The sequence below is a fragment of the Xiphophorus hellerii genome, chromosome 21 (assembly GCF_003331165.1).
Source record: "Xiphophorus hellerii strain 12219 chromosome 21, Xiphophorus_hellerii-4.1, whole genome shotgun sequence".
NCBI classification, from domain to species: Eukaryota; Metazoa; Chordata; class Actinopteri; order Cyprinodontiformes; family Poeciliidae; genus Xiphophorus; species Xiphophorus hellerii.
The window spans coordinates 12,008,416-12,021,512 of NC_045692.1; the positions used below are offsets into that span (position 1 = coordinate 12,008,416).

General features: G+C 37.0%; 1 long non-coding RNA gene across 1 annotated transcript; it reads right to left on the reverse strand.

Moving 5' to 3' along the window:
• Positions 1 to 5,506: 5,506 nt before the first annotated feature.
• Positions 5,507 to 11,815, reverse strand: LOC116712327 (uncharacterized). The gene is made up of 2 exons (XR_004337504.1): positions 11,102 to 11,815; positions 5,507 to 7,049 (listed from the first exon to the last, which is right to left on the reverse strand). It is a non-coding gene; the product is annotated as an uncharacterized LOC116712327 (long non-coding RNA).
• Positions 11,816 to 13,097: the final 1,282 nt, after the last annotated feature.

The window sequence follows — 13,097 nt, forward strand, 5'->3', positions numbered from 1 at the left end:
TGGAATTTCAGCAGCAGAAGTCCTGCAGAGGGCTTAGGAACAATTTGGACTCAGAGCGTTTCCATTTTAGCCCCACTTCACTGGGAAAATACCACAGTATATTTCAGTCTCAAAAACACAAAACACTGCACAGTTTGTCAACACTTTTTGCAGAGGATTCAGGTTAAACCTGGTAATTGTATTATTGTTTTGTGAATATCATTAATATGGGTTTCATCAATACAATAGCAGCTCTTGTAACAATGGGTAGCTTTTGAAAGGACATTTATTTATTTTACTGTATTTTTTTTCTAACCAAATGAGTTTTAGCAACATGCATATGAAACAATGCTGCTCAGGCGCAGTGCCAATCCTAAGTTTAACTCACATAGAATTTATTGCTTGCAAGTGTATAAATTCTCTGCTATGGCATATTCCTATATTGGAACTGCCTCTCTCTTCCTGTTCAGAATATAGGTGAGGAAGATCGGCAGATACAAAAGTACTATAGGAAGGTTGAAGATTGTAATACGGGCTTAAATCTTCAGATATGAAGGATGTAATCTTGAAGAGACTGGTCAGAGTAATGGGTGTGTAGAGTAAGTAAAATGCACATGTAAGTAATCTATGGCTGTGTTGTCATGGTGAGCTGCAGGCAGCAGCATAATGAATGGTTGTTTAGGGAGGCAGGAGGGGAGACGTCAGATTACTCAGTGACAATGAGTGACATAAAACTAAGTATTATGTATGACGTAGCAACATGCAAAAAGTCGAGTGGACAGGAAAGAATATGTTCTAAAATCTAAAATGTGTGGCAGGCATTTTTATTCAACCAACTTTGCTATAATGGCCATTATTTAAGACCCTATGTAAGCAACTGCCTTCAGAAGTGACCTAATTAATAAATAGAGTTCACCTTTGGACCTAATGTCTCAGCACAAATACAACTGGTATTTGAAGGCTTTATAGGTTTGCTAAGAAAAAAAAATAGTGAATTAGGATCATGAGGCAGATGCTTTGACGAGAAAACGTAGATGTGTATTCTAAAACTTTAGCCTTTATGGTAGAACAGACATATGTTGAAAACACATGGAAGAAAAAAAAGAGACCAAAATTCAACTCACTGACATACAGGCAAAACTCTGTGAGGTGGAAAGCTGTCACATAAACCTCGATAACACTGAGACATGCTGGTGGTGGCATGATGATGTGGTCTGTTTTGTTATTAGAAGGGCAAGCAAAACTGGTCAAAACAATTACAAAGATGGATGGAACTAAATGCAGGGCAATCCGGAAAGAAAACCTGACAGAGGCTCCAAAAGACCTGAGATTGTGCAAGACTTTTTTTTCTTTTTTTGGAAATAAAACACTTGTCCTGGAACAGGTGCAGTGATACTGAGATCTAATTGTACTTAGATGGACATTATTGACTGATCATGTCCTCTGAAAACAATTAGTTGCACTGGATTGTTTTTGTGGTAGCAGAATAAAATGAACTAAATATAAATGCAGAAAATACTTTTCAGATTTTTCTTTTGGAAATTTTATTTAAAAATCCTTCCACTTTAAGTCATGATAAACTGATGCTTGTAATTTTAATGTGACAATGCATAAAAAAGTTTCAGGGATTTAAATATTTTGCGATGCAGTTTAAGCTGGAAAAAAAATCTCCAATTTGATTCAATAAATTACTGATGTTCTCTGGACAAGTCAATTTTGTTCAGTCGTTTTAGCTTACCATGACAAAGAATATGGTTTAGTAATCTATGGCAAATGTACTGTGCTAACATACAAGCAATGCGAAATCTCAGATTTTTGTTGCCACTCAGATTTATTCAACTGTTCGTCACACTGGAACAAACTTTGCCATCATGCGTTTAGGTGACTTCTAGAAAAGCGAATTTGTGCACATGCATGCATTGGTGAGCGGGTCCATTTCCATGGTGCTCTCAAGGCCACGTTGTTGAAGTAAGAAGGCTGTAATTAGTGAGCCCATGCATATTAAACAGCATCCATTCATCTTGAATAACAACGCTCTGCTGTCACTTGGAGCTGATAAGCCACAGATAATGTGCAGAAGGTTGCACATGTCACTCTGAAGCACCCATCTTACAAATTCAGTAATACAGTTCCCCCCCGCTAACCTTTAATGTGTGATGTGGAATGTATAATTATGATGAAATTATAAGGATGGGAAGAAAGAAGTTTGACAGCTTCACCAGGCATGACTAAATGAAAGTCAATGTCAGTGAGTGAAGTTTTGCCAGGGGTATATTCATATGTTCAGATTTTTGTCTCTGGCTCTTTTTAAGAGTAGAAGAGCCACCATATTTTTAGATATGTTTATGCACAAAAACAGAAAGTATGTACATAAAACATGAAAAGGTGCCTTTGCTGTTTCCATGGTAGAATATATTGAAGATTTCTGAAAAAAAATATTTTTTTCTTATTTACCATTGGGTGTGATGAGGAAGAAGTTTATAGAGACACATGGAAGACCAACTTCACTTGTTCATAATTGCTAATATTAGCAAAGACACATTGCACTGAGATTAGGGTCTGCCACTTACTTATAGCATCTTACTTTTAACCATCATCAGGTTCATAAAAGAAGGTCCAATATGGATCCATTAATGAAAAGAAGATAATGTGATTGCCTGCTTGTGTAAAGTGGTTCGATATGACAAAACAACCAAAAAAAATTGTAGCGTAAAGGGAAAAAAAAAACAAACAGCACAGAGAATCTCTCCTCTGTCTTTCCATCATCTTCCATGTTTAAGACATTCCTGCTGAACTCTTCTAATATTTAGTCACATTAGAAGCTGTCTTAAGACCTCAGGTGTGTTGTGAATACCTGTCATCTTACTAAGTTATCGAGAAATCTTTAAATTCCAGAAGTTCTAAGATTTTTTTATGAAATGACCACACTGGGAACAACATACAGTTTCCCTTGACATTGTGGGCCCCAATCAAGACGCTGGGATCTCTATGGGTATGGAAGCCCTCTTACCATTTTCATTCTGTCTTTATACCCAGATTTGGTATCTTGGTTTGCTGTTCTCTAACCCTTTTCCCTGCCCCAAGAAGTTCAAGTTAACATTTGTTCTTGGGTTTGTCTTTTTTCATTTGCACTGCAGTCCCACTTGTCCTTTTCATTAAAGGAGCTTTTTAGTTTGGCAGACCTTTCTCTCATCCATTTTTCTCATTCAGCAGCTGCCATAGAGACTCTAGCCTGACTCTGTTCTGCTGCTTGAGTGTGGCACTTTTGTTCAAATGCGGTGAGCTGTGCTTCTTTTCCACAGCAAGAGAAAATAGGGAGGCGAGATGAGCTTCCTGTTTACATCGAGAAAGGCAGACTTGTACATTCTGAGTTGAACAGCTTCCCTCGCATATTTTTTTCAGAATTTTCTTTCCTCTGCAGGCAATAACAAGGTCATTTAAGAAAAAAAAACACAAAAACTATTGCTTTGATATGCTTATAGTAACAAACCATCCATTAGTTTGTCATAATGTCACACGATTTATTGCTATAAGTGAGGATAAGAACGAGGTTAGCTTAGCACAATAAAAGTGCTGGTCTTGGAACTCATTAATCACTGATAGATGTTTACAGGTTGTCACATTTGTCCTTTGACAGAATTTCCAATATACTTTATATATATATATTTCTATTTTTCAAAATTTAAATATACAATATTTAAATTTAACCTTTCTATGAACTCTGTGTGAAGGCAAAAAATGAAAAAATAACAGACTGCCTAGTGTGGGGTTGTTTTTCTTGTTTGTAAGTAATTGGTTGCCCTTTTTCTCAACTGGCAGATGAAATGTATATGCTTATGGGCAAAAGCACTTATGTTGTGCTGGAAAACTAAGTTTGAGCCTGAGCAAATCTGAAGAAAAAAGGGAAACACTGAGAAAGCTCTAAATGACATAAACATATTTCTTCCCTCTAAGGGCTCTTTTCTAAATAGCAAAACCAGCTGCTACAAAATCAATGAATCAATGATCGCTAATCAAATGGGCAGGGAAAGATATAAGAGTCTATGGCTGCAGCAGGTAAATGCTTGCTGAATAATTAACATCCCATTGAAAAATTTAAAGGGGGATATACCTGAAACCATCACTTCTTGTGTGCTGTGCATAAGACAAGTTTCCAATAACATTCAAGACAGATTGCAAGAGCAACATGACAAAATATATATGGAAATGCTTAGTCACAACACTGATTTTTCAAAAGACGAGACTTATTACTTAAAGTGCTCCTGGTATGTCATTAGTAATGGTCTGCCATAGTTATACCTCAGACTTTAATGGCAAAATTGGAAACTCCCAAAAGACATAAAACTCCACTGGTTTTGGTGTCTTCATGTAAATCCTCCTACAATTATCCTTATGTTTTTTGTTATTCTTACAATGTTAATGACTGAAATTTGCTTTCATATGTAATGGCATTTGCATAAACATGAAGAAAAAGTCCTTTTTCATGTATGTAGCATGTTCGTTGCTTATAATTCACCTCCATTTTGTATACTCTTTGTGTTGGGGTGACTGGTGTGAATTATAGACAATGTTATTGGGAAAGAGAGTGACTTACTTTTGCCAGGACCAGTGATAGCTTAAGTTTGAAATCCAGCAGGAGCTTGGATTGGAGTCACACAACTGACGAAAGTGGGACCATAATTCTAAAACGAAAGTATAAAGTTTAGACTGTTTTCAGTAGTCAGTGGGCCAAAGAGTTGATAGGTATTTTTCCTTTCGAACCTAAATAAAAGAAAGAACCACAGACAACGTATTATGAATTTTATAGCCAAGCTTTTGCAAAAGGAGAAAACACAGAGAACTGCTCCTCTGACCAGTTCACCATGTGTTCTGAAACTCTGCAGTAGAGCTTGTCTTTTTATTAACACAAAACAAAAGCAAAGGGGGCTGGTGCTGATAAGATTAGGAGCCCCCGAAACGAACACAATCAAACACAGTTTTACGACTAAGGAATTTCTACCTAGGGGACAGTCAGGAAAAACAACAAAGGTCGTAAAACTTCTGATACAATCAACTAGCAACCCAGTTCCTAGGTGTGATAACTAATCAAAGGTCTGAGAAACACATTGTTAACTGTTTCACATGAAGATAAACAGACAGTAGTGACTTCCAGGTCAGTTCATACACACATAAGGAAGAGAATCACTTTAAAAGAAAATCACAATGTTCTTTAGACTGAATGTAATCTGAAGGAATAATAAATGATAATACCAAAAAATCTCTAACATTCCCCCCTTTTTATCATTTTATTATGCGTGTAAACTTTATGCAAAAGCTAAGCATAGAAAAGAAAAGAAAAGAAAAGAAAAGAACCAATAAATGCAAGATTTTTTTTTTTTTTTTTTTTTTCTAATCTAAACACAGAAAATACACAATGAATATATGGAATATAATGCAATAAATGAAAAATAAAGAAACAGTATACCCCAAATGCATTTTAAATCACGAACATCATCTATTGTCACATGTTCAGTGCAGGAGCCATTGAGCAAATGATTTAATCTGTTTATTAGGTACAGCACATCATCATATGTTCCTGTTTTCCTGTTTATCTTCATTTTTCTGGAAACCAGATGTAGTCCTCATCTGTGTCAGAGGTTACCCTGTCCATCTGATAGCTGATCAAAGCAGTGTTAAATGTCTTTAACATAATGCTACGAAGACTTGGAATGATGCAGGTTGTATAGAGACAGAATAGGATCAGTACAGTCATGATGGGTGTTCCAATCTTTAATAAAAAGGCTGCCACCAGGGTCTGGAGGTGAGCCAAGAAATAGAGTCAAAAGGCTGTGACCTCTGAGTCGCATCGTCCACATAGTCTTTAAGCTCTTCCCATTCATGCAGGGCATCATGTATAGTTCCTCCAGTTCCTGTTGATCTCAACATGGTCTCGAACTTCAGCTACTCCCACTGATGGGAATAGACTTTGGATACACTCTTCTCTGCCGCTCCAGATCCGGAATTTCCAAGGAACTCCAGTTTTTTTAGTAAGGCCTCCCCACCTTTGGGTTGGGCTTTCGGCATGACATCTCTCCTAGTGCAGTAGCGTCCATGGCTGTGAACGTCCTGGACCTTTTTCAGGAAAGTCACAGTCTGCCATTGTCCTGGATCCTCTGTTCCCTGGAATGATGGTGCTGCAGAAGGTGACTTTGATGTCCCCTGGTCTTGCTTCCGATGTCGAACTTCCTCATCTTTAGAAGAATAACTCTGGTACAGTTGCGGTCAGACTTCCATCTTTTGGAACAGGCAGTACTGATGTGGTTCGTCGCTTGGCAGTCGTCACAGTCGAAAATGTCTGCTTTCTTGTCACAGGAGGTGTAGATTTTTTGTTTCACAGGTTCTATGGAGCTGTCCCCAGAAAGGTGGTGCCATTATACACACAGACACCAAGGGCTCCTGGCTTAAGACTAACCAAAATAATTACTTCTGGTAGTCAGAGGTCTATCTGTGGCAGATGTATGGTGTCACTTGGGTGTGTGCTTGTTTCCATGTCTCAGACCACAGTTATGTGTTGGTCCCATTTTCTTCATATTCAGTTCTATTCATCAGTTGCCACCACAAATAGGGGCTGTAATCTTGTGAATGAGTCTGGGGGAAAGATGTGTCTGCTTCTCTCCTTATCTTGTTGAGGGTGAGACAGCCCCCACTCCAACACAATAAACATGCTGCAGTCACAGCACAGCAGGGATTCCACCTGGCTTGTGAGAGTCCCATTGCTGCTCAGATTACAGAGATGTCAGAATTTCTAGGCTAAAAGAGTGAGGATCTGTTGAATTCTTCTGCTGGCGTTGAGACAAAACACATCTATACAGTGAATTCCCTGTGTAGCCAGATCTTCCCCATCACTCAATCTAGAAGTCTAACACTCTCTGTACCGTACAGTGACTGAGATGTATCCATCTGGGTCTTTCAGCAATATTTACAGCAGTTGGTGTGGTTATCAGCACTTGGAATGGTCCCTCCCACAGTGGGCTGGCCCAGCTCTTCCTTTCTCTGACAAGCCAGTCTCCTGGCTTGATGGGAGGGGCTTTCTGTGGGAGAGTAGAGGCAGAGGGCAGTAAATTTGCATTTGACACCTCTTTCTGCTTTAGCGTCCTGATCATGTACTCTGTCAATTTTTTCTCCACATCTGCTTTCTGCAAATCTGCAGAAAACATTGGCAAGCTGTATGGTCTTTCATGAATTATTTCAAATGGTTAATCCTTCTTGTGTGAGTGTAATTCTTATTTACATCTTTACCAAATCTAAACATTTGTTTCCATACATTTCTTAATCTACTTTTTATTATAAAAAGGTAGTGGTATGCCATGTGATGGAATAACAGTTTTACAAATAGCTTTAGCTACTGCCAAAGCATCTGCGTGCTTTGCTGGGACTATTTCAACCCATTTAGAAAAAGCATCAATCATTAACAAACAATATTTATATGGTCCGCTTTGTGTAAGTTCACTAAAATCCATATGCATTGTCTGGAATTGCTAAGAAGGTTTAGGGAAACTTCCTCTTTTTGGTCTCATGTTTCCCTGAGGATTGTTTTTAACACAAAGAGGTCATGCAGTACTAAAAAAAAATTTTTAAGTAAGAATTTGATTTTTTTTTGATTCATTTCATTTTAATCCGTGATTCATTTCATTTTAATAATCATTCCTCCCAGTTGACACATTGACAATATCCATGTGTCAACATTGCAACTGCCTTACAGGGATTGTGGTAGGAAGGTTTGTCTATGTGGAAGTTGTCAAATTCATCAAGGTGGAACACTTCTGCTCTACTCCTGTCAGATGGCACAACCCAGAGTTGGCTCGTCTGCAGAACATTTCCTTACTCTTTCAAAAAAAAAAAAAAATGACCTTCCCAAAATTAAACAAAAATCTCAAATCCTCTAATTCAGTATTTCTTTATGAATTTAATAATCATCAATCAATCAAACCTAGATTCAAAATGTTAAACTTTAGTCTAGAAAATATTATTCTTATTCACAATCATCAGTTTGGAGTATCCAGTTACTTGACATCTAAGTTTATTTTAACCTCACATTTATTTTCATCAGTGCAAAATGACACAAACAGAAACATAAAAATATATCAGATTTTCAGTCAGTTAACAAATTTTCAGTCTACTTTCACTGTTTTTCTTTGCTCAAATTATTATCAAATTTTCTGACGTTTTAAGAATTTTTCCAATATTTCTTAATAACATTTTTAATTTGTTAACATTTATCTCTAGTTGTCAGAATCCTGTTGTAGGCAACGTGCACATTTTAAAAGAGCTACATGTGTTAGAATCCAGCAGTAACTGATTTTCCTGCTGCTGTAACACTTCACCCAATTCAATAAAATGTAGATTCATTAAAAAATTTAACTCTACTTTGACTGTGCAACAAATATTTAATGGTCTACAAACACTGCAGCATCAATTATTTATTATTATTTTTAGTTTTAACACTTAGAGATATTTTAATTTTAAATCCAAACTAGCATGTCCTTTAAAAAAGGAAAAAGGAAATTTTGCAAATAATTATTAGCTTATAATCTTTGATGATTTTTAGTTGGTGTAATTTAGTGGCATAAGTTTTTGCTAGTTCTTTGCTGAACTTTCAATGATTGCAGTTTTCCCTTCACGGTTTCCCAACCTTTGGCTCGTGGACCCTAAAAGGATCCTTAGCAGTGGTCCTGCTGTTCAGGACTCAGAGTTAACAGGGACAAACTGAGAGAATTTGTCTATCATTGAACATAAAAGCCTCTAAGACTTCCTCTTCTGGCTAGATAATTTGTGTGCAGGGTTAGCAAGCAAATCTTCAATGCAATAACAGTGTATGACAGCTGTGTGTGTGATACACTTATCTTTGGATTTCTCCTTTCTGTTTCACTTCTCCCTCCTCCTCCCAGTGCTGGCGTCGCTGGGGTGTAATCCTCCCTCCTCCCTCCTACTCTCTCTGCAGTTTCCTGTCAGTCCAACTGGCTCTGGTGTTGGATCTTGAGTTGTCCAAACTGTCCCTCTGTCAATTTCCAAACAGTTCACAAATAAAACAAGCATCAAATAGTTCAGTTTGTTGTCTTTGTCTCAGAAGTACGTTATCTTTTCCTTCTCCACGCTGATGTCAGGGAGTAGATCAGCAGAGGTTGTAAGAGTTCAGTTGCATCCAAACACAAGAACGTAATTTCAGTCCAATGTCCAGCAGGACACCATACAAGAGTTTGCTCAACGACAGTTCCCAGGTGTCAAGGAATTAAAATCAGCAGATACTTCAGTGTCTGGAGGTGATAGAACTCTTCTTTGTCTTCTTGATTGCCGTCATTAGCTAGTGACGAAAGAGGGACATCATCTCGGCCATGGCAAGACAGGTTTGAGTTGAGGTCAGAGGTTAGACGCACCGCAGCGAGGCTCAGACAGAGGAAAAGGAAAGAAGCAAATAGGAGTTTATTAGTTTGTTATTCCTTTATATATATATTTTCTCTCTTTTGATTGTATAGTTTTAGCCACTTAGTACCCAACATTGTTTATATGTTATAAACATAAATCATTTAAAACACATATAAACATGAAACATGTTAAAACCCATAGTCTCTTTCATCCTTTGCCATGTTTAATTTTAAAATGTAGAATGTAAGTTAATTTACATTTAAATTAACTTAGTCTGTGTAATCATTTTATCAGAGATCAATGAATTACCTTAAGTTTATTGATCCTAATGCTGAATCTGTGAAGCCAGCGAGCAGCCCTCCTCTCATTTGGAATTTAAGTGAGATATGAGGCTGGATAAAGTCCAGGTCGGTACCAAACTCTGATCGCTGACACCTCTAGACATACAGCCAAAGGATCATAGCACCAAGTGGGTGTTTTAATCTTTTATAATTATTCTACCCAGTAATCAATACATTTAAAAACATTGTTCTCTGAGAAAAATTTTCTTTTCCTTTTTTTTTTGTTTTTATTGTTTCATTCCATTTCTCATCAAATTGTTTTTGCACCTGTTAAAATTCTTTTACACTTAAGCTTCCCTCTTTAGGAAAGTTGTAATTCCATTTTGATTCTGTTACCCACATCTATCCATGTAATATTATGCGGCTTAAAAAGCGATATGTATGGGTTTACAGGTAACTTATAAAGTTCTGTTTGACTAGTCGGAAAGAGCACAGTCACAGCTGCATAAGACCTTCAGTCTGTGAACATTTCAGTCATATCAAGTATCACAGGATTTGTTTCTAAAAACTTTTTAATTTGTTCTTTCCGGTCTATGGCTGCTTTTAACCATAATTTAGCACACCTTAGTTCATCCTCCTTTTTAACCTTTTTTATTCCCTTTTTTCTTGCTACACTACTCTCCAAAATTCCCACAATTGTTTGCCATTGATCAATTTTTAGCTTCCCATCTATTTTATATTTCTTTTTCCATTTTTTCATATGTACAATGCTACCAGGAAATCTGGACAGCATGTACTTTTCATCCCCTTCGAGGCCCTCAACGAGTGAGGAATTACAGGAATTTGTGTTTCCCATTTTTTTTTTTTTTTTTTAAATCACTTGCAATTGTAGCTTGAAAATATTGGTATCATGTGCTCTCTCATAGAAAGTGCCGTAGTTCAGCACTCAGTGCCTCCTGAAGAACAGGCTTCTACTTGGATCCTAGCTCCAAGCGGTTCTTCACTTTGGATTCTAATTCCGAAGGCAGAGAGTTTTACTCCCAGAGAGAGAAACACCATTCACTCCTTTATGCACACACATCAACAAAACAGCAAACAAAACACCAATAGCAGCACAGCAAATAACTAACTTTCTATCTAAGTGAGGACTTTCCCTTAAGAGGTGTCCTCTAATTAAGGAAGCTCTAAGAGCCTGACCTTTTGCCTTTAGTTGAAACTCTCTGTCAACTGGGACTCTAACCCTTCATTATTCTTTAGTCAAATTGAAATTTTAATATTTGACAAGGACTCAAACCTTTCTTTAGTCAAGTTGATATCAGACAAGGACTCAAACCTTCTTTTAGTCAAATTAATATTTGACAAGGACTCAAACCTGTATTTCTTTAGTCAAATTAATATTTGACAAGGACTCAAACCTATATGACTTAAAATTCACCTACGTTTCTGTAGTTTTCGGGTTGTCCAGTCGGATCTCGTCACTCCGCCGTTGGCAGACAAAGTCGGACCTACGTCGCTGGCCCAGCGAAGAATTTGCTTCCTGAGTCTGTCTTTCCAGGTTCAATTGAATCTGGCCGTGCACGGATTCAGCGCGTCTTCCTCTGCCTGTCAGCGGGGGAGGTGAGAGATCCCGGGTTTCGGCACCAAAATGATAGGTATTTTTCCTTTCGAACCTAAATAAAAGAAAGAACCACAGACAACGTATTATGAATTTTATAGCCAAGCTTTTGCAAAAGGAGAAAACACAGAGAACTGCTCCTCTGACCAGTTCACCATGTGTTCTGAAACTCTGCAGTAGAGCTTGTCTTTTTATTAACACAAAACAAAAGCAAAGGGGGCTGGTGCTGATAAGATTAGGAGCCCCCGAAACGAACACAATCAAACACAGTTTTACGACTAAGGAATTTCTACCTAGGGGACAGTCAGGAAAAACAACAAAGGTCGTAAAACTTCTGATACAATCAACTAGCAACCCAGTTCCTAGGTGTGATAACTAATCAAAGGTCTGAGAAACACATTGTTAACTGTTTCACATGAAGATAAACAGACAGTAGTGACTTCCAGGTCAGTTCATACACACATAAGGAAGAGAATCACTTTAAAAGAAAATCACAATGTTCTTTAGACTGAATGTAATCTGAAGGAATAATAAATGATAATACCAAAAAATCTCTAACAAGAGTATTTTTCTCAAGTGGTCAAACACGTGTGAGAAATAATCAGAAAATAAGCTGGACTGCCATCCATTTTACTTACTTCAACTGTACCTGCAGTATCAGCACAGTGTAGATGACAATATGACATTAATATCAGGTCATTCAGTGAAACATTGGAGTAGAATTTACATAAATTCAATAGCAGTGGTGCATAAGTGTGGTATATGAGGTTTTTAAAAGTTGCAACATTGACGCCTTTGATTTTTTGTATAGAAAACATCTACATACAGTTACTGTATAAAATCTGACAAAAGGGATTTTTTTTATAATTAGTTATACATTATGAATTATGCATTAATTATAAATATTTATTTTTGCAAAATAATTTTTTTAATGGATTTTCAATTTAGGAATGTGAATACTTTCACACACTGTTTTTAAAATAATTCTTCACCGGCTGTAATAACTAATGTGCTTAGTTAGTCATATACTGTAGAAGGCAAATCTTTCTGAATTCTTTATGCAAGAATAATTTATTGATCTGCTGGTTAACAGCAGAAAATAAGAATCAGAAAGAAGTAAAAAGCTCAAATCACAAGAAATGTCAAGTCTCTCAAAGATATGGTTATGAGGACTGACTAGCAATCAGTACCTCACATCAGCCTCTTGAGCTGCAGGAGAGAGCTAACATGCCATTTAAATAACGAAGACAGTTACTGACTGACGGTTGTGTTCAATGGAAAAGCAAGTCAAAAGGAAAAGCGGATCTGTTTTGACCTCCTGTAGTAGAACAACTGCCTCTATAGTACAAACACAATTTCTAGTGCATTAGAGTCACAAGTGTTACAGTTTGTTCCATCAGTTTTCATCTAATTCCTAAAAGGCAGTAACCTCCCAATCCACATGTTGTTTTCGCTTTGCAGAAACTAAATTTCTTAGAGTTGTTTCTGTTGTTTTTCCTTTGCCAGACATATATTAGGAAGCCAAGGTAATCTTGCGGAATATGAAAGATTCCACATTTCTAATGAGTACTGGTTTTAGATGTAAAAGTATTAACAGTTTAATCTTTAAGATGTGGTTTCTCTAGTGTCTTTTTCACCCACTCCATTTCCTTACATTGACTTGTTGAAAGATTATGTTCATTGCCTTTTCTCTCCTCCAGCATTATATTTTACCTTTAAAAACAACAACAAAAACACTAACTTATATAGTGCAGAAATAAACAAATGGGATAAGTTGACACCATTATAGTGATTAAAGTCCTTGGTGATACTCTGATCGA